The 19,246-nt window shown below is 41.4% G+C and overlaps 1 protein-coding gene across 1 annotated transcript in view; it reads right to left on the bottom strand.

Moving 5' to 3' along the window:
- LOC126090251 (small integral membrane protein 14) overlaps positions 1–18,275 on the bottom strand; it is an 83,565-nt gene extending 65,290 nt beyond the window's left edge. Inside the window, exon 1 of the mRNA XM_049906973.1 lies at positions 18,161–18,275. The gene's annotated coding sequence lies outside the window, so the exon portion shown is untranslated. The remainder of the gene's footprint in view (positions 1–18,160) is intronic.
- Positions 18,276–19,246: the final 971 nt, after the last annotated feature.

The raw sequence follows: 19,246 nt of genomic DNA, 5'->3' as shown, positions 1-19,246 counted from the left end.
AGGGAAGCTCAACTGAAAGGTGATTTAAGACCTTTTATTTCTCTCGATCTCACACTGGCTAATAGCTTTCCTCTTTGTCATCCAGCAGTATTCGAGAGGACTCCTTCCAAACCGAAGATAATTCCTAACTCTATGACTTCTTCTAAGCCAAGGCAACATACAGGGCTATTACAAATGATTGAAGCGATTTCATAAATTCACTGTAGCCCCATTCATTGAAATATGGTCATGACACACTACAGATACGTAGAAAAACTCATAAAGTTTTGTTCGGCTGAAGCCGCACTTCAGGTTTCTGCCGCCAGAGCGCTCGAGAGCGCAGTGAGACTAAATGGCGACAGGAACCGAGAAAGCGTATGTCGTGCTTGAAATGCACTCACATCAGTCACTCATAAGAGTGCAACGACGCTTCAGGACGAAGTTCAACAAAGAGCTACCAACTGCTAACTCCATTCGGCGATGGTATGCGCAGTTTAAAGCTTCTGGATGCCTCTGTAAGGGGAAATCAACGGGTCGGCCTGGAGTGAGCGAAGAAACGGTTGAACGCGTGCGGGCAAGTTTCACGTGTAGCCCGCGGAAGTCGACGAATAAAGCAAGCAGGGAGCTAAACGTACCACAGCCGACGGTTTGGAAAATCTTACGGAAAAGGCTAAAGCAGAATGCCAGGTCGGCATTTCTTAAACAGGAGATTGGAAAACCGATGGATCGGTCGTGGTGGACATCATGATCAGCAATTCATGTCATGGCCTCCACGCTCTCCCGACTTAACCCCATGCGATTTCTTTCTGTGGGGTTATGTGAAAGATTCAGTGTTTAAACCTCCTTTACAAAGAAACGCGCCAGAACTGCGAGCTCGCATCAACGATGCTTTCGAACTCATTGATGCGGACATGCTGCGCCGAGTGTGGGAGGAACTTGATTATCGGCTTGATGTCTGCCGAATCACTAAAGGGGCACATATCGAACATTTGTGAGTGCCTAAAAAAACTTTTTGAGTTTTTGTATGTGTGTGCAAAGCATTGTGAAAATATCTCAAATAATAAAGTTATCGTAGAGCTGTGAAATCGCTTCAATCATTTGTAATAACCCTTTATTTCTTCTAGTGTATAATCCAGAGGATGTGTCTGAAGAGTCAAAGATGATGGAGGTGGATGTTATCGATTAATTACAGTATGCTCTCTCACCCTTAGCGTCTATACCGTCATACAGGATGCGCTGTTTTCATGATTTGCCACATTTAATTTATTTTAACTTTGTGGCCGTCTTTCGATCCTGTCGTTACAGCAATCAGGGAGGGAAGACATGTGCACCCATGTGACTCTGAATCGTGTAAGCTTTCTTATGTGTGTTACCGAATTTTAACAGTTTGTATATCGTATTTTCTGAGGCGGAAATTGGGGATCCATCCGGAATTTGCCTGAATAAGCACGGAAAATGTCTTAAAACACACACGGAGGCTGGATGCTGTACCAGACAAGTTGTCGTTAATCCGCCGTATGGATTCGATCCTGTTTTGGCTCACTTCCGTATCTCACAAGTTAGCTTCGATTGCGTCTAGTACGCTATTCATCACGAATGAAAACTTTTCCGTAACTAAAATACGCTACCAGTAGTAAACGGATACGTAATCCGAGTGTTCAGTGTCTGCCTATACCGGTCCGCAAGTCGTGGTTAGTCCTGAGCGCTGAACGGTTAACAAAGCGTGACGCCAGTAAGCTTTACCCAGCTGCACCGACCGTCCGCTTCCTCGGCGCCTTATTGCGAAACAGTCTTCTTTATCTCGCTGGCTGGCATCCGCTGACGTCCTTCACAGGCGGTCGGTTGGTTATCCGGCTAAGCCGCGCCGGCCCTGTCGCTGCAGCTGCTCCGGGCAGCAACACTAAATAAACTCCGGCGTCCTCAGGTGCTTCAGGGGTCGCAGGCTAACGCTTTCTTCTGATCGTCATAAAATTTGTGCCTTGCTCTAATAGTGGTGATACAAGTTGCAACTAATATTTTAAAATTCTGGGTTGTTGCTGACATTTTAATTATGTCAGGGATGCTTTGGACTTCGAAGACCAGTTGAGTGGAATGTACCGGGTGATCAAAAAGTCAGTATAAATTTGAAAATTGAATAAATCACGGAATAATGTAGACAGAGAGGTACAAATTGACACACATGCTTGGAATGACACGGGGTTTTATTAGAACCAAAAAATACAAAAGTTCAAAAAATGTCCGATAGATGGCGCTTCATCTGATCAGAATAGCAATAATTAACATAACAAAGTAAGACAAAGCAAAGTTGATGTTCTTTACAGGAAATGCTCAAGATGTCCACCATCATTCCTCAACAATAGCTGTAGTCGAGGAATAATGTTGTGAACAGTACGGTAAAGCATGTCCGGAGTTATGGTGAGGCATTGGAGTCGCATGTTGTCTTTCAGCATCCCTAGAGAGGTCGGTCGATCACGATACACTTGCGACTTTAGGTAACCCCAAAGCCAATAATCGCACGGACTGCGGTCTGGGGACCTGGGAGGCCAAGCATGACGAAAGTGGCGGCTGAGCACACGATCATCACCAAACGACGCGCGCAAGAGATCTTTCACGCGTCTAGCAATATGGGGTGGAGCGCCATCCTGCATAAACATCGTACGTTCCAGCAGGTGTTTATCAGCCAGGCTGGGGATGATGCGACTCTGTAACATATTGGCGTACCTCTCACCCGTCACGGTATCAGTTACAAAACCAGAATCACGCATTTCCTCGAAGAAAAAAGGCCCGATAACGGTAGATGTGTAGATGTGGTATACCCAACCCATATCGTGACTTTCTCGTCGTGCAATGGAGTTTCCACGACAGTTCTAGGATTTTCGGTAGCCCAAATTCTGCAGTTGTGGGCGTTGACAGACCCTTGGAGCGTGAAATGAGCTTCATCGGTCCACAACACGTTACTCAACCAATCGTCATCTTCCGCCATCTTTTGAAACGCCCACACCACAGATGCCCTCTGCTTCACTAAATCGCCAGGTAACAGTTCATGATGCCGATGGATTTTGTACGGATACCATCGGAGGGTACTCCCAAGTGCCAACCAAACAGTAGTGTATGGAATGCCGGTGCGACGTGCGACTGCACGAGCGCTGACTTCCCCGTGCATAGACGAACCCGCTACAGTCTCCATTCTTCCTGAACTGTCTCAGCAGCATTACGCCTTGTGCTCGGTTGGCCACTACGGGGTCTACCGTCTAAACAACCCGTGGCTTCGTACTTCGAAATCATTCTCGCCACAGCTGCATTTGTCAGCGGACCTTTACCCGTTCGAATCCCCTTCCTATGGCGATAGGATCGTAACGCTGAACTAGCACATTCCCCATTCTGATAATACAGCTTCACTAAAAGCGCCTTTTCAGGTAACGTCAACATGCTGCGACTGCTGGCGCATCTGATTCTCTTTCTCATTACAGCTCCTTTTATACACGATTGTCATGCGCAGTCACTGACGTTTTGCTGTCCAGCGCCATCTGTCGGACATTTTGTGAACTTTTTTGGTTCCAATAAAACCCCATGTCATTCCAAGCATGTGTGTCAATTTTTAACTCTCTATCTACATTATTCAGTGGTTTATTAAGTTTTCGAATTTATACTGACTTTTTGATCACCCAGTATAGTGTACTGAAAAAAAGGTGTAAGATGGACACCAACAACAGCAAAGAAAGGGTAATGGGGTTTAGTCGATTTACAACAGGTCATGTTGATTGAATTAGATTAGGGAAAGAGATATCGGAAGTGGTAGACGAGCTTTGTTATTCGTGTAGCAGAATAATTTACGACGTCAGAAGTAAGGATAAACAATGTAGACTGGAGTAGCAAGAAGAGCTGTTCTGAAAATGACAGTTTCGAAAATCGAGTAGTGTTAGCACACCTTTTTTTGAAAGATTTTGTGTGGAGTGCAGCCTTCTAGGGAAGTGAAACGTAGAAGGTAAATAGTACAGACAAGAAGAGAATAATGTGGTGTTACAGAAGAGTACTGAAGATTTTGTGGGTAGATCGGAAACCAGTGACCGCGCGGCTGCTGCGGTCGCAGGTTCGAATCCTGCTTCAGACATGGATGTGTGTGATGTCCTTAGGTTAGTTAGGTTTAAGTAGTTCTAAGTTCTGGGGGACTGATGACCTCAGAAGTTAAGTCCCATAGTGCTCAGAGCCAACCGGAAACCAGTGGATGGGTACTGAATGGAGTAGGAGAGGACAGAAATGTATGGTATATCTTGACTAAAGGCTTAGTTTGATTGAACACAACAACAACAGCAATATTTACGAGAACCGAATATCGCACCCAAACAACACTACATAGACATGAAGGCCTCACACTGCGGGAACTCTTTAAATCGTGACGTCAGCCAGAAGTAGGGACGGGAAAATCCGTCCGGTTAAACGCGAGACCGGTTTTTTTAGGTATTCGTTTGGTCTCTGTCATAATAGATGTTCTTTATTTTTTACTAACAACTGTTTAAAAAACCGAATTATCGATTAGCCATGGCAAAGTGCTAAAATTTTTCGTTTTTAAATAAACCTTTTTTAAAGGAGGTGTATTTTTATTTGTAAGATTTTGCATTTGTTTGAAATATTGCGTTATTGTAGGAAATGAGTAAAGCGAACATTGCTACTTTAATAACAATACCGACAGAAACAAGCAACAAACACATAGTATATGAATTGGTACAATATTGCTGAGACAATAATGTCACTGTTGGCGCGTGTCGTGGCTTAATATACACGTGAACATACAATGTGCAAGACCTGGCCCCACCTGCTCTGTAGGGTAGTTTCCCGCTTTCTGCACCGGACATCCGTTGTACTGCAGAAAAGCACCAACCCTACTCGGAAATATTTTTACGACGTGACGTAGCAATGAAGCCAACGCTTCATTTACTTTGTAAGGTAAAGATTTGTCTCTCATTCCTGTGAAATAATAAAAGTGGAAGGATGTTATGGTAACTGTAATAAATTAAAACCTTAACAATTCATTCATGAGTATTCAATAAAAACAGAAAGTAGCCGATCTGCTCCCACTGTCTACAAAATAGGCAATTAGCTGCGTTTACCTCTTGAAATAAGTGTCAGGAAGTCATTTCTGAAAGTATATGTATGGAGTGTAGCCATGTATGGAAGTGAAACATGGACGGTAAATAGTTTGGACAAGAAGAGAATAGAAGCTTTCGAAATGTGGTGCTACAGAAGAATGCTGAAGATTAGATGGGTAAATCACATAACTAATGAGGAAGTATTGAATAGGATTGGGGAGGAGAGAAGTTTGTGGCACAACTTGACCAGAAGAAGGGATCGGTTGGTAGGACACGTTCTGAGAGATCAAGGGATCACCAATTTAGTATTGGAGGGCAGCGTGGAGGGTAAAAATCGTAGGGAGAGACCAAGAGATGAATACACTAAGCAGATTCAGAAGGATGTAGGTTGCAGTAGGTAATGAGAGATGGAGAAGCTTGCACAGGATAGAGTAGCATGGAGAGCTGCATCAAACCAGTCTCAGGGGCTGAAGACCACAACAACAACAACAACCTCTTGAAAACGGACAAATTAACACGAAAAAAGAGTTATTCTATCCCAGTTTTCACGCTTCAGCGCCGACTACTCATATTCCCCAAATTGTGAAATGATCCCCGGTTAGGACATCGTTTTTCAGCAGAGTTTCAAAAAATTAGAACCAATATGATAACAGTTGTGATTTTTTGTAGTATTCACCCATCTTTCACTTTTCAAGATAAGCAGAGAAGAGTGGACGGGCTATGTTTTCATTTATTGGCCAATTTAATTTTATATATTGATTCTAGATATGTTCAAACTGAGAGAGTAAATATTTGTTCGATTTATACGTTTATTACAGGAAATAATAGGAATAAAAATTAGAAAATCGATTATTTCAGAAACCGGTTATATTGAGCGGTTTTAAAGTCAGATTAAACCGGCGTGGAAAAAACCGATGTAAGTGAAAACCGGTTGTTTCACCGGTTGTTTCGCCGATAACCGCCATCTGTAGCGAAAAACGGCGAATGTCAACGGACGTCTTTTGCCACATCAACAACGTGTCGGGTATAAACAACTCGTTGAACTGTGTGATCGTTACGAGATAGTTGTGCACACAAAAATCATATTACATGTTACTAAGTTGAGTTTATGTGAGTTTCGTGCACTATAATATACGACTATTCTCGTATAATATACGTTTCACTTGGCTAAATGTATTGTGATTGCCATACTCCACTGCTCATTTTTCACGTGTGTCAAATACATTTTAAAGCTAGTGACATTATGCGGGGAGTATCTGCCACCGACGAAAAACCTGGAAAAATCAAATCTGCTTCACATTCGAATCCAGATGCCGTTCCATGCATTTTTCCAAACTGCCTGGCCTACCTATCCAGCTGCAGGGCCATCTAGAGGGGAGCCAGAAGAGGTTGCAGGCAGTTTTGTAGGGAAGTATTAAGATTAGTGTAGTCAGTCACAATCAATATTTAAAAAGAATATCGTATAAAAGACTTCAGGAACTATAAGATAAAGGTAATGTAATATCTTTACAGAAGAACTTGGTGAAAACTGTGAGAGAAGAGAGTTTTATGTTAATGTACATCGGTCTAAACGTACAGTTTCTTTAGATAATGTGCATTGTGACTGATAATAATTTGAAAGTTGAGGTCTATTCAAATGGATGTTCATTAACTTGCAATTGACGAATGTTAACACTGACAGAGTTACTAATATAACTGATCTGAATTCCATCACTAATCAGTGTGATTGCACCTTAGATAAGTGTAAAACTAAAAACGTTTAATAGACTAGTTACTTGTGCAGTGCAAAAGCCTTAGTAGTTTCATGAAGTCACAGGTCTCACAAAAACAGTATACTGTATGATACTGACTTTATAATGTTCTGTTCCCTTTTGCTCCTAATTTCACCTCATGATTATAACACTGGCGGAAGTCGAAGTCAGCTAATTTTCTCCCGTCCAAATACTTTGAAACTTAATGTTCCAACTTTTATGATAGTCCAATCGTAGAATAAAATTCTAGTAATTTTTCGCGAATCATTGTGGACAAGGTGGGTATTTTTCAAGAACGTGAAAGACATGTCTTATTGACTGTAAATAAAATTTATATTAAACCATATATGGATTATAAACGAGGTAACATCGTTGGCTGATCATCATTAATAGAACAGTTACTTGTGCAGTATAAAAGCCTCAGTAGTTTCAGGAAGTCACAGGTCTCACAAAAACAGCAGACTGTATGATACTGATTTTATAATGTTCTGTTCCCTTTTGCTCCTAATTTCACCTCATGATTATATCACTGACAGAAGTCGAAGTCGGCTAATTTTCTCCCGTCCAATTACTTTGAAAACTTTATGTTATAACTTTTATGATAGTCCAATTGTAGAATAAAATTCTAGTACGTTTTCGCGATACATTGTGGACAAAGTGGATATTTTTCAAGAACCTGAAAGGCATGTCTTATTGACGGTAAATGAAATTTATATTAAACCATATACGGATTAGAAAGGGGGTAACATTGTTGCCTGATATTCAGGTGATACATTGCTACCTCGTGTATTCACTATTCAGAGTATTTTATAAGTCAAGAAAGAAGTTGTACGTATCATTCCTGTCATTATCCTGACAGCTGTTGATAAGACTGAGGTCATTAAACGTGACATCGCAGGATTACATGCACAGAACTATTTAAATTCAGTCTCTGGTCGCTCTCCTTTATTTCCACGTGAGAAGTTTTGAGCCATCTGCCCATCTTCAGATCTATTACAAAAAAAATTTAATTTTGAATCTGAAGATGGGCACTGGTCTGAAAACGGTCATGTGGAAATAACGGAAAGCGATCTGGAGACTGAATGTGACCTTTTTTGCGTAACTTTCGAGCGCCGACACTCGCTCAAAACGAATACATCTAGTTCCGATAAAAGATTACATATATCTGGTTTTATAGTATAAACTGTAGTTGCTGATAACAATGCTGTGAACAGTGAAACAATGTCTTTCGTTGCAACTCTGTCAGAGCTGAAAACCCAATATTGTCACGCTTCATCAAATGAGAAAACTCTTTTGAAACCTTTCATCTGTTTAAGGGTATCAGAAATTATTGGTTAAGCCAAAAAATGAAAGACTACATTTGTGTCCCAGTTTCAATAAATTATCTCATAAAGCTTCCTATGAAATTGAAAGAAACGAACTTGTAAAACATAGCTATCATTTTCCAGTGAAAGCCCTCTGGACAACAAGTTTTGTGAGACGAAATATTCAGTGTGTGTGCAAGATATATTGAGTGATGATGTAGGAAAAGGACTTGTTATGTTAACTGACGAACAACATTAACGAAATGGAAAAGAAACAGCTCCATTTTTGCGAATCATCATTGTGTGATGAGTGCTATAAATGTGGAAAACACACTCCAACAATACCTCACAAACAAAACTTTACACGAACAGAAAATCTTCCTCAGTGACTTTTTAGTTTGGCTGGAGCACTGGAAAAATATAAGTGCTGGGTTAGCGAAATTATTCTCACAAACTTATACTGCTGTCAGGCATACCACCAAATCCGTACTTCAGCTTGCAGATTAATCCATACACTGAAATGCCGGCCGTGGTGGCCGAGCGGTTCTAGGCGCTTCAGGCTGGACTGCTACGGTCGCAGGTTCGAACCCTGCCTCGGGCATGGATGTGTGTGATGTCCTTAGGTTAGTTAGGTTTAAGTAGTTCTAAGTTCTAGGGGACTGATGACCTCAGATGTTAAGTCCCATAGTGCTCAGAGCCATATGAACCATAAACTGAACTGGGATTATTTATTTCCTGTAAAATTTCAGACAAATGTTCTGAAATCTAGATTTGGTCCGTGCAGGTAACTTGAAGGTGGACAGAATCATATTTCTGTGTGACAGGTGGAAACTGAAAAGAAAATTAAATTAATGTCTTCCATTGAACTGCCCATTGATCATACTAGGAGGATCATTGTAAAGGATATACTATACTAGGTTCAGTCATGGAATAGCGATATACACATATACAAATGGCGATAGTATCGCATACACAAGGCATAAAAGGACAATGGATTGGCGGAGCTCCCATTTACACTCAGGTGATTTATGTGAAACGGTTTCCGACGTGATTATGACCACAGAACGGGAATTAATAGACTTTGAACACGGAATGGTAGTTGGAAATAGAAGCATGGGACATTCCATTTCGGTGGTCGTTAGGAAATTCAACATTCCAAGATCCACAGTGTCAAGAGGGTGCCGAGAATTCCAAATTTCAGGCATTCCCTCCCACGACGGACAACGCAGTGGCCGACGACCTTCGCTTAACGACCGAGAGCAGTGGCGTTTGCGTAGCGTTGTCACCGCTAACAGACAAGCAACACTGTTTGAAATAACCGCAGAAATCGATACACGAGCAACGGTTTGCCGTGCGATGTGTGGGCGAGCGTTGTCATGGAGAATGTGTACATCGTTGCTCAACATTCCTCTTCTCCGGTTCTGAATTGCCCGTTTGAGTTTTTTCAGAGTCTCACAGTACTTGTCAGTGTTAATTGTGGTCCCAGCAATTCAGATCCGACGACGAGGTGAAAGAAGAGGTTCATAATTTTCTGAACAGCATGGCGGCGAGCTGGTATGACATGGGCATACAAAAACTGCCACAGCGTCTACAAAAATGCATCGACAGAAATGGTGATTATGTCGAAAAATAGCTAAATGTTCAAGCTGTAAACTGATGTAAACCATTGTAGAAATAAAAAGGTCTATGTACTTATAAAAAATAGGAGACCTCACTTTTGGGATTACCCCTGTAGCACATACGGCGAACATATCCGTTAGACAGTGCGGCGGAATTTGGTGTTAATGGCTTATGGCAACAAATGAACGACGCGAATGCATTTGCTAACAGCACGACATCGCTTGAAGCGCCTCACCTGGGCTCGTGACCATATCGGTTGGATGAGTGGAAAACCGTGGTATGGTCACGTGAGTCCCGATTTGAGCTGGTAAGAGCTGCTGGTAGGTTTCGAGTGCAGCGCAGACCCCACGAAGCCGTGGACCTAAGTTGTCAACAAGGCACTGTGCAAGTTGGTAGTGGCTCCATAATGATATGGGCTGTATTTACGTGGAATGGACTGAATCCTCTGGTCAGCTAAACCGATCACTGACTGGAACTAATTATGTTCGGCTACTTATAGACATTTGTCTGCCGTTCAACGACGGATTTTTAATGGACGACAATGCGTCATGTCATCGGGCCAGTTCGAGTGAATGATTTGGCCACCCACATCGCCCGACTTGAATCCCATTGAACATTTATGGGACATAATCAAGAGATCTGTTCATGCACAAAATCCTGCACCAACAACACTTTCGCAATTACGGACAGCTAAAGAGGCAGCAGGCACAATATTTCTGCAGGGGACTTCAAATGACTTGTTGAGTCCATGCCACGTCGAGTTGCTGCTCTACGCCTGTCAGAACGAGGTTCGACATGATATTAGAAGTTATCCCATGACTTTTTCACTTCAGCCAAAATTATTGCACCTCTAATTCCATAGTTAGGTTTTCTAAAGAATTTAAAGTAACAATCACATCACATCTCAATGACGCTACTCCCACGTTGCCTTACGCACGCTACTGTTGTTCTCTCTGCTTAAAAAATTGACCTGTAATGGTTGTAAACGGTTTTCACTTAGGGATGGTACTTTAACGACTGAGTTAGATTGTGTAATTGAAAATATAAATAGTGGAAGGCTTGAAATGCCCAACTTAGACATCAGTGCTTTTAGTAATATTTGCTGATATCATTTTTAGGAAAATCCTGAAACCTGAAAATTAGTGAATTTTGCTGGGTTTCGGTACCGATAGATAATACGTCATTGATTATGTTCTTCAAGTTGTTCTGTTAACAGAAAATCGTGTGAATACAACAAACTGCGAAATGCATGCCTCAATGTTGTATAAAAATATTGCTTGGATATGTCTGAATCTTTTAGTAAACAATGCCTGTACATTTAAAAGTGCTCCAGGCATTCCTAACAGTACATACTCACGAAAATCACGCATTTTCTCGAAGATGTGAGCAGCTTTGTTTACAAATGTTCTTGACGTGTTGTATATCCTCTGTACCAAGTAAACTGCACAGCAGTTATGCGTTGGTAAATGTTTTTGTCTCATTTCAGTTTAAACAAATGCATGTGTCTTTTGTGTTGACCAACTTCATTGAAAAATCAACTCAAAACTCGCTAAGTTCTTTTCCTACTGGCCGCTTTATGTTATGATCGCCACCTGACTATGACATCACACTATGGTCGTTTGCCCTGCTTCTAAGACCCAGGTGGTTTTGGCCAAAGCCGGTACCAGTACCGACTTCGCCCGTTAGGTGCCTCTTCAGGTGTTACAACACACGGTCTGCCACGTAGCAACTTTGTGACATTGCGCACACATCTATTTTTGTTGGATTTATTACATCATTCTCTCCTATGTCTCAGAAACGGCTGACTCAAGAAGAACTATCATTTTTATATCTTTACGTGGTGCATCATCTCGATTACAAAATTGAACCGTATGTATTTCTCTGAAACAATGTATAAATGTATTGTTATTGTGGTTTCTCGAAACAAAACGTTCCCGTTCTCTGTCGGTGGAAGACTGTCCCAATACTTGCTACTTCTCATCTTTTTCTCCTACGCTAAAACTCAAAACCGTGGACGTATTTTAACACTGGTGGTACATATGACGCCAGGAGGCCCAGTAGTGAATTTTCAGGGGTCGGCGGAAGAAGGAGCTAAACCTCAATTTCGTGGGAATTTGTCTGATCACACCATCTATTTTGGTTTCAACTCCACTACATACTGGCAACAGGTACTTCTATTTGAACTGCTAGAACGTGTTTTTTGGTTATATACATTGCTGTGCATTTCATTATTTACGTTGTTGTGGCAGTGACGCCGAAATATTCTAATCGAGTAAACAGGTGTATGTTTGGTGAGGATGTTAATGATGACAGCGATCCATTCACTGGTGACAGGTGCTGGTTACATACCAGGAAATATATCAGATGTTAAAGATGCTGTAAGTATGGCTTACCATTATATTGCAACCAGTCTGATCCCAAAAGATTTAGACCCACAATTTGTTAAAATTTTGGGAAATTGTCTAATGTTTAAAGTTTATAGATAGAATATGATATTTATGAGTAAATGCCGGTCAGGCTGTTACTGCCTGTCAGGCTGTTACTCACTGATTCCTTTTAACTTTAACGACAGAAAAACATATAATAAATACGTTTGAGGGTTAGCGTTGTTTTGGCCCTAACAATGAACCCTGCTTTATTTCTCTACAGACGTCTGTGTGTACTTATTTTTAGGAGGGAGCAAAGCCTACGTCCACTGAAACATAAGCAGGAAGCAGGTGACCACATCCTGCCCGAGACAGACTACTACACTCCTGAAAGAGGAAAAGAAGTATTTTTAAAGAAGTCAGGAAACAAACAAAGAAGGACTGAAAGCAAATCTTATGAAAACTAAAAGGGGAAACAGTTCCTCGTCACTCTGCTGGAGAAATGTGTACTCGTTCATTGCAGCGTGAGGAAATACTGTCATATGTTAAGGATGAAAATTTATTGGCTTCTGGAATCTGGCAGACAAATAAAATTCGTGTTTATGTGGTCTTAAAAAACACATCCTATGAAAAGGAGGCAGGGCCATGCCGTGCCACAATCTTCATGTTCGCAAAGTCCTATCACTTTAAGATTACTTTTCTGGCGGTCGGTGTTCTTCCCCATAATACGTGTGATCAACTTTCTGAAACAACTTAAATCGCAATGCTTGCCAAAAAATGATCAAAGGTCAAGGGTCGAGGCTATGCAGAAACCTATCAAAAACATGCCTACATACGGGAGATATTAGAGAAGAATACAAAGCCCGCATAAAGTGTATTATAATATTATCATGAATATGACAGCTTTATGTCGTGATTACTATCTAAAGCACAGCAAACAAAAAACGTTCAACATGTCAGCGTAGACAAATACAGAACGACGTTTTGTCTGTTATATAATATTGGATTTCAGTTACCAGAGTCAAATACTACCAAGACTTCTGATAGACTCCACGTTATACTTAGCCAATCCGACGAGTACTGAGGATGAGAAGAAAGAGGTCCTTAAAGAAGAAGAGTGAAGCCTTGAGGATCAAACTTCAAGAAAAAAGTGTCAAAGCTAAAGAAAACTCGAAAAAATACACGACCTTTCCATCGACATGCAGAAAACATTTCCCAGATCAAAACTTTCTTGTCGTCTTGCTTTTTATTTGCGCAAGATTCAGAGATATAAGCACTCACGGCTATGCCGCAAATGTCGAGTTTATGTTCATGTGGGACTAGAGTGTTGCTGGTATGGGCAGCCAAGAGATAGATAATAGGTCGTTCGTCATATTTCCGCTGAAGAGACTGCTTACGCTACACTTGTCTTCCCTCCTCTGGAGTATTACTCTGCAGTGTGCGATCTGCATCAAAAAGTTCAAAGAAGGGCAGTTCGTTTTGCATTGTCGCGAAATAAGGGAGTGTCACGGATATGACACAGGAACTGGGGTAGTAGTCATTAAAGCACAGGGGTTTTCCGCTGCGGCAGGACCTTCTCATGAAATTTCAAACACCAACTTTCTCCTTAGAATGTGAAATTATTTTGTTGACGCCCCACCTACGTAAGGAGATATAATCATCGTAATAAAATATGAGAAATCAGAGATCAACACAGAAAGATTTAAGTGTTCGTTTCTCCCGCGCGCTGTTGGAGAGTGAACGGCAGAGAAGTAGCTTAAAGGTGGTTCGATGAACCCTCTGCCTGACGCTTAACTGTGAATTGTGGAGTAATCATGTAGATACAGGTGCAGAGGCGTCGCCATAGCGCTATGGGCAGATTGGTCCAGCAAATTCAACTAATTTACAACGTTTCTTACTTTGTGAATGAAGGACGCTCAGGACTTCATGGCCGCATTGACAATGAAGTCATTGTAGACGGAGCACGAGTTCGGAAAGGGTAATTTCATGGGAACCATCCCCATGTTTTCCAAGAGAATGGGTATGACAATCCTGGAAACCAGCTCCATGTGAATATCAACTGAAGTTTCCGGTGGTTGGCTTTTCAGAAGAAATAGATCACTGACACATTCGATGATCGAACTGGTCAGGGAAATGGACCACCACAACCAGTCCAATTCTGCCCAAACTCTACATCAACGATTGTTATGAGTGTGGTGTCACCGCCGAGACGATAGTTAGCATAGCCTTCAGCTACAATTGCTACGACCTAGCAAGGCACCGTATTCCATTTATATTGCGAGTCTATTATTGTATCATCAAGAGCAATGTTCTACAAATGTGGATTAAAGTTAAGTATTCCAGAAGCTACGTACTTTTCTTTATAGCATTCATTACGTATCCTGTTTCAGACCTCACGCCAGACTGCTTGATTTTAACGCGTGCATTTCGGCCTTCTCTAGCTATACAACAATGAGCATCGAGAGCAAAATGTGTGCCAGCATTAAATACAACCGCAAAGGAAATTGGGATAACTAACCGAATGACTGCTCTTAATGGGCCACTCAAGGTAAGTCAAACATGTCTACATCTACATGGTGTCCCGGAAGGAATAATCAGTATTCAGGAATATGACAGGAACGATCAAATTCAAATGGCTCTGAGCACTATGGGACTTAACATCTGAGGTCATCAGTCCCCTAGAACTTAGAACTACTTAAACCTAACTAACCTAAGGACATCACACACATCCATGCCCGAGGCAGGATTCGAACCTGCGACCGTAGCGGTCGCGCGGTTCCGGACTGAAGCGCCCAGAACCGCTCGCTCACAGGGAACGGCCAGGAACGATCATTTGAAAGAAAAAAGCCCAGTAAACATGGGCTCTAAAACGCTAACCTAAAGAGCTAAGAAGACTTCTTCGTCTTCGATTCTGTGAAACGAATCTCTTCTCTTCAAGGTAAACACTTTAAAGCTTCCATTTACAGAATTTTTTTTTCTTGTTTTGGTCCATACCATAACCTCTCAAAACATGGAAGCAAAGAACTTGCTGTAGGATAGATTTGTTCCACAGCGTCGAAGATGAACACGTGCTCATAGCTCTTTAGAATGCATTTTAAATCCGATGTTTACTATATTCTTTGCGTCGAATGATGGTTCCTGTTGTATTACTGAATATTGACCATTCCTGGTGGAAGAACCTGTATATTCCGCAAGCTACATTATGATGTGTGCTGGAGGGTATTCTCCTTACCATTGACATTTTCCCCCTGTTCTGTGCGTGGGAATAACGACTGTTGGTAAACCACCGTGTGATCTTGAATCTCTCTGATTTTGCCTTCCTGTTCTTTCCGTGAGACATGCATGGGAGTAAGCAAAATATTGGCTTGCCTCTTCTAGGAACGAACGTTCTCGGATGAAACTTTGATAGTTTGTCGGTAGATTTCGGAGTAATCCCGTATACACACTTACAATTCGCTGATGCCGCACAGAGCTCGGTCACTGGCATATCTGGCTACATACGAGGTGTGATAAAAAAGTAACGGGAATTTTTTAATTTCGCCAGCTTTATACATCCGATTTTCGACTTCTTTTTATGTTGTTGGTACGCACGTTCCTGATCTATGTTTGGATTTTAGTTTATTGTTGACAGTCGAAAAGTTTCTATGTGTTTTTGAGTGCTCGGTGAATGTTTACTTTCGTTAGAGATTGTTCAAAGAATTTGCATTAAATTTTGCTTGAATATTGGATTAAAGTGCAGCACCGAATTCCAGATGTTGACTGTGACCTTTGGCGCATTTACTGTGAGTAAGACAAGATTTTACGAGTGGCATAAAAGCTTCAAAGGAGGTCGAGAAGGCGTTGAAGACGACTGCCGCCCTGGACGCCCTAGCGCATCCATTACTAACGACAATTTTGAAGAAGTAAAGAAAATGGTTCTGGAAAATCACCTTCAGAGAGTTTGGTGATGATGGCGGCTTATCCTTTGGCTCATGCCAAGCAATTTTCCGGATGTTTTGGGCATAAAACGTTCAGCAGCAATGTTTGTTCCGAAATTGTTGAATTTCGACCAAAAACTACGCCACGTTGATATGTCTCAGGAATAGCTGAATGAAGTCGAAAACGATCCAGAACTTCTAAAGAAGGCTATAGCAGGTGACGAAACATGGGTTTGCGGGTATGACGTCGAAACCAAGGCCAATGGAAGCTACCTAAAGAGCCAAGACCGAAAAAAAGTTCGATTACGTGCGAAGGTTCTTCACGCTGTTTTCTTCGATTATAATGGGATAGTGCATCCCGGTTTCCTGCCTTAATGTTTGTACGGTCAATAAGGACTGCTACCTGGAAGATATGCACCGTTTGCGTGAAACAATCCGAAGAAAACTACCAGAACTGTGGTAAAACCACCCGTGGAAACTGCACCACGATAATGTTCCTGTTCACACCTCAATGCTCGTTCGTGATTTTTTCGCAAACAACAAAACCGTTAACTCTTCTCAGCCACCGTATTCGCCGGACATGGCTAAAAACAGGATCGGTGAAGGAGCTGAACACCTTAACGAAAAGTGAGTTTCAGAAGCGCTTGCAAGATTGGAAAAAATGCTGGCACAAGTGTATTATATCTGAGAGGGATTACTTTGAAGGGGATAAAGTTGATGTTAATGAATCACTGAAGAATATTTAAGAAAAACAAAAATTTCCGTTACTTTTTGACCACACCACACATAGCAGTTACTGACGCAGAGTTCGGTGTCGTTCCCTACACACTATTCTATAGCAGGGATAGCGGTTATCGCTGAAACAACCGGCTTTCCAGTTAAGTCAGTTTTCTTGCATACCAGTTAACCTATTAAAACCGATCAAAGTAACCGGTTTCTGAAATAACCGACGTCGGTTTTTTATTCTTATTATCTCTTGTAGTAAACATAGAAATGGAACAAAGATAATAAAAATTGACTCAGTTGCAAGACGCATAGAATCAAAATATTAAATTGAATAGGGAAATAAAAGAATTTATTCCGTCGACCGTTCACTGCTTTTCTCGAGAAGTGTTAAGTGGTTGAATACTACAAAAAATAGCCAGTATGCTCCTGCTGATTCTAATTCTTTGAAACTCTGCTGTAAAATCATGTTGTAATCGCTGATCACATCATTATTTGGGCATTACAGGTAGTCAGTACTAAAGGGTGCAAAGTGAGATTGAAGAACATTTTTCTTGTTAATTTACCTGTTTTCAAGGGCTACAAGCAGATAAAGATATATTATGATATTATGTGGACACAGGCAACAGATTAGCTACTTTCATTGTATACTCTGAAGGAACTGTTGTCAAGTTTTAATTTATTGCTAGTACCATAATTTCCTTCCTCTTTTATTATTTCGTGGAAGTGGCACACAAATCGCTAATGTTTTAAAGCAAATGAAGCACTGTACTTCATTGCTACTACACTTCGTAAAAATATTTCCGTACTAGGGTTGGAGGCACCCTGCAATACATGTAGAACGGATGTCCGTCGACGACTGCGATGTGGGGACGTACACGCGTACCTTAAGCCACGACACACGGCAACAGGGACATTATTGTCTCAGCATTCCTGTACCAATTCTGATGCCATGTTTTTGTTGCTCATTTCTGTCGGCAGTGTTATGAAAACAACACTGATCACTTTTCCCATTTTTTTATAATAACGCAATTTCAAACCAATGCATATTTTACGAACAAAAATTACTCCTTTTTAAAAAGGGTTTATTTAAAAACGAAAAACTTTTAGCACTACTGCTAAGGCTAATTGATATTTCGATTTTTTTCACTCGGTTATTAGTAAAAAATAAAAGGAAGCACCTGTTATAACCGAGATCAAACAAATACTGAAAAAAAACGGTTATTCAAAACTGAAATACCGTATCGTTTTTAATCGGTCGGTTTTTCCCATCCCTATTCTGTTGTGCGGGCTACACGTTACGAATATGAGTACGTTGATCAGTGTGCCTATTCATGTCATTAGTGAAACGATAAAACTGAGTGCGCAGTATTTGACAGTGGTGAGCTGTTGAACGCAAGGTTTTATACGTACAGCAGAGCCGCGTCGCGTGGCGTTGCCAGCGCAGCTGCGCCGTCGTAACTACTGCCTGGCGCCTCGCTACACCCACGCTATGTAGTTGGCCGTTTGTAGCCACGGTCGCAACGCCATACACTGACGTGGAGTTACCTCACTCGCCAGTCGCTGGCGCTCCGTGCCCAGCGAGACGGACGTGTTGCTGTTCCATACGTCGCTGACGACCGTCTCATTGTTGTAACAAAACTCATTAGCCTACCTGCAATAACATTCTTCTGATGGATTGACCCTCACAAAACTCGTACTGTTTCTTATACACAGCGCATAGCGTCAGTGCAAGAAATGTTACATCAGCCTGGGCGAGATATTTACTTCATCATAGCACCGACTTCCCCTCAAAATTACTTACAGGAAAAACTGCGCTTCTTGTTGTGACTGGTCCACCTGCTTACTTTTTCGCTGAAAATTAGACGTTCTGACCAGTTGTCACAGCACACTCTCAGTGGGCGGTGGTACCATATTAATATTCCATAACCACATCCGAAATGTGTGAAAATTACCAAACTATCAGTTTAATAAGTCAGGTTTCCAAAATACTAACACTAAATCTTTACAGAAGAATGGAAAAATGCTGGTAGAAGACGACCTCGAGGTCGTGGTTTAAGTCATATCTACAGAACAGGAAGCAAAAAGTCTCTTTATATGCTTCAAGTGATTCAAAGGAGTTTGCCACTTCATCTAACTGGGGTGAAATTACATTAGGTGTTCCACAAGGTTCGATCATGGGTCCTCTCCTGTTCTTGATATATGTGAATGACCTCCCTTTTTATGAGAAACAAGGCGCTGAACTGACACTGTTTGCTGATGATACAAGCATAATTATTAATCCAGTAAAAGAAAGTCCGATAGAAAATGATACAAATAAGGTCTTTGGAAAAGTCATTAATTGGTTTTCTGCGAATGGGCTTGCACCAAACTTTTAAAAAACACAGTACAACCAATTTTCTGCTGCAAAAAGTATAATTCCTTCAATAAACATAACACATCAAAAGAAGTCAGTAGCCAGGGTAGAGCATACTAAGTTTTTGGGTGTACATATAGATG

The sequence above is a fragment of the Schistocerca cancellata genome, chromosome 1 (genome assembly GCF_023864275.1).
Source record: "Schistocerca cancellata isolate TAMUIC-IGC-003103 chromosome 1, iqSchCanc2.1, whole genome shotgun sequence".
In the NCBI taxonomy this organism is placed as follows: Eukaryota; Metazoa; Arthropoda; class Insecta; order Orthoptera; family Acrididae; genus Schistocerca; species Schistocerca cancellata.
The sequence above is the reverse complement of the archived record's forward strand: the minus strand, read 5'-3'. Positions and strand labels throughout refer to the sequence as shown.